We start from the raw sequence: 3,333 nt of genomic DNA on the forward strand, positions 1-3,333 counted from the left end.
TTGAGGATTTTATGGAAATTTGAGGGTCAAAGACCTGTTATTTTATCCTCTGTGGAAATAGAATATTCCTGTGAAATAGCCATTACATTTTCTTTTCTAGATTAAATTTCAACTCCTTTACCTTTTATATATTGATTCTATTTTCCATCTATTTTCCATTCTATTTTCCAAAAGGCAGGATTTAATCATTATTGTTACTTTCTCCTAGTGTTACCAGAATTAGGATGAGAAATGGGAAGTCTCCATTTTAATCACTTTTTTCCAGTTTTCTAGAGATATTGACATATAACATTGTGTAAGTTTAGGTTGGACAAACAGTATATGCATCTACTGTGAACCGATTACCACAATAAGGTTAGTTAACACATCCATCACCTCACATAGTTACCATATATGTGTGTGGTGAAAATATTTAAGATCTACTCTCAGTAACTTTCAAGCATGTGTACAATATGGTATTGTTAACTATGGTTACCATGCTGTACCTTAGATCCCCAGAACATATTGATCTTATAACTGAAAGGCGTACCCTCTGACCACCGACAGCCATTTCCCCATCCCCAACCACCAAGCTACTCTGTTTCTACAAATTTGTTTTTTTTAGATTCCACATATAAATGAGATCACATAGTATATGTCTTTCTGTGACTGACATAATGCCCTCGAGATTCATCCATGTTGTCCCAAAAGGCAGGATTTAATCATTATTGTTACCTTCTCCTAGTGCTACCAGAATTAGGATGAGAAATGGGAAGTCTCCATTTACATAATCATTTGCCTAATCACCTGCATTTATTTGCATAAGTTATAAATCTGAGCAAATGAGAGGCAGATCCAACAGAGAGAAAAGAAGCCTGAAGAAGGGGTTGGGACTTTGCAAAGGTCTTCAGGGACTTTACTTCAGGATGAAATGATCTGGGATGGCATCATCCAGGGAGTAAAGAAAGCCAGAAGATAGGCCTCTGGGCTTGAGGGCACTGAGGCTGCTGGAGGAAACAGACTATGAGATTGTGACGAGAAAGAGCAGAAGGGGATAGAGAAGCAGGTAGCATAAGCAAAACTCAATGCATCTCTTTCACCTTTTCTCTGCAGCTGATATTCCCATTTTCTGGTGCCTTGGCCTGGAGATGGAGCAAGTGGAGCTGGGGGCAGGGGATCAGCAGCTGTTCTGCTGGGCTGCTGGGCTGCTGGCAGGGAGCAGCCCCAACACACAGACCCCTTTCTTCTATCCTTGGAGGGAATGGGAAGCTGCTGTAAGCAGAGCTTGTTTCTCGGTTTCTCCATCCCCCAATTACCAGAGGGAAATCTCTGTGTAGCAGTCTGTTTCCCATGCGTGGGCAGGGCTGGGCCAGAGGTCAACACAAAGAGAAATAATCCCAGCATATAAAGCCCTCTTTTAACTCTTGTGGAATTAGGCAACTTTGCAGGGCTAGCCAAGGTCTCAAGGCTAGCAAAGTAAAAGGAATCTTGATCTGATGGCCAAGAGTCATTTGTTTCTTTGCTTCTACAGTAGTTAGAAGAATAGTTAGAGTAGTAACTGTTGAACTTTTAAAACCACAACTTTTTTAGTAGAGAGAGAGTGGAGAGAGGAGAGAATGTACCTTGAATATGCCTGAATATATGTATAATAATAATCATTGTCTTTATCATAGAAAAACTTGCACTTACACAGCACTTACTATTGCAAAGCACTATTCTAAATATTCTGCATTAATTAAATCTTTTAATTCTCACAACATTTCTATGTGGTAGGTATTATTATTATCTCAATTTTACAGATGACGAAGGAAACTGAAGCACAGAAAGGATTTTTTCCCAAGAACACACAGAAGCAAATCTAAGATTTTAACTTTAGCTAAACCCCGATCTGACCCCAGAGTCTATGGTTTTTACTATTATGCTGTGCAATGTGTACTTATTTATAATCACAAACATATGCTGCTATAATAATATATACCTTAGGAAACATAAACATAGATGGACACTTTAAAAAGTGAGGGTCAAAATAAATATAAAATAGAATTTCTGATATATTCTTCCTTTATCCCAATGGATTGCTTTATAATCTTTCATTTTAAAGACTACTATTTGAGAATTTGAAGCCCTATGGAAAGAGGCCAACCATGTTAGGCTCAGGGAACATGAACTGTGTTACTGCACCAGTAATACAGTGGGCTTCCAACCCTTTCCAGCACCAAGGGCCATTTTAACATAAAAGTTTTGCAAGTGCTCTAATAAGAGTTGCATCTTTCATATTTGTTGGTCGAGAAAGGACACAATTATTAAAGCTATTGCATAAAACCTGCGCTGTTAGATGACTTTATTTTATTAACTACAACAGCATCTATATAATGTAGAAAACATTCCACATATACGTAAGTCACGTTAATTTTTCACATTAATACAACACTTAGTATATGTATGGATTTGCCTGTCTCTTATAATAACCTCAGGCCCTGGGGGTGCATGAACTTGTAGATGTTGAGATTTGTTAGTATGGTAGAAAGTCTGGGTTCAGAAACCAGACAGAACTCATTTAAATTCTAGTTCCACATGTGTGAGGTAGGATAAGTAACAAACCTTTTTGAACCAGTTTCCTTATTTGTGAAATGAAGATAACACAACCTCGCTTGTTTGTTGAAAGAAAGAGCTACATATGAAAAGTCTTTGGTGCAGATTGACACAATAAATGATAGTTATTATTCTCAGAAGCAGATCTATCCTGAAGCTATTGAAGCTTAAATTTTAGGGTATGCACTTGCACCGGCCCTTTTCAAAACTTTGGGAAGGCCCTAGCAATTTTGTGATTTGTAATTTTGTGTTCTTGGTCTTTTAAAAGGCCCCTAAAATTATATATATTTCAGGCTCACCATGGTTCATCCCCATTACTATCATGCAACCCTTCAACTCTAAAGGGAGTATCTGAGGGATGAGGTACTAGAATGCCAATTGAAGTGTCCCACCCCTCTGGTTAGGATTAAAGGAAAGCAAGTGATGTGGGTGTCTATGAATTACTGAGGCACTGGTCAAAGCCAGTTCCCAGAGTTTAAACAGCTACCCTCCAAGAAGATGTGAAAGTGCTAACACAAAACTTTCAGCCTCGTGGGGATGAGGGTGTAGAGGGGGGAAGCACTGGGAGGGAGCTGAAATGCTTAACTTCCCTAAGCTCTGCATAGCAACCATTTCAGCAGGGGTACACTTCCCCCATCTGCCTAGTCATACTTGGAATTAAGATGATATTTTAGTTGGACTCTAAAGAAGTCCTAAATTGACCATTCTCAATTCTGGCTGTATTGGCAAATCAATCTGGGGAGCTTTGAAAAAAGACTGACA

Source organism: Pteropus vampyrus, unplaced genomic scaffold (genome assembly GCF_000151845.1).
Source record: "Pteropus vampyrus isolate Shadow unplaced genomic scaffold, Pvam_2.0 Scaffold14, whole genome shotgun sequence".
Taxonomy (NCBI): Eukaryota; Metazoa; Chordata; class Mammalia; order Chiroptera; family Pteropodidae; genus Pteropus; species Pteropus vampyrus.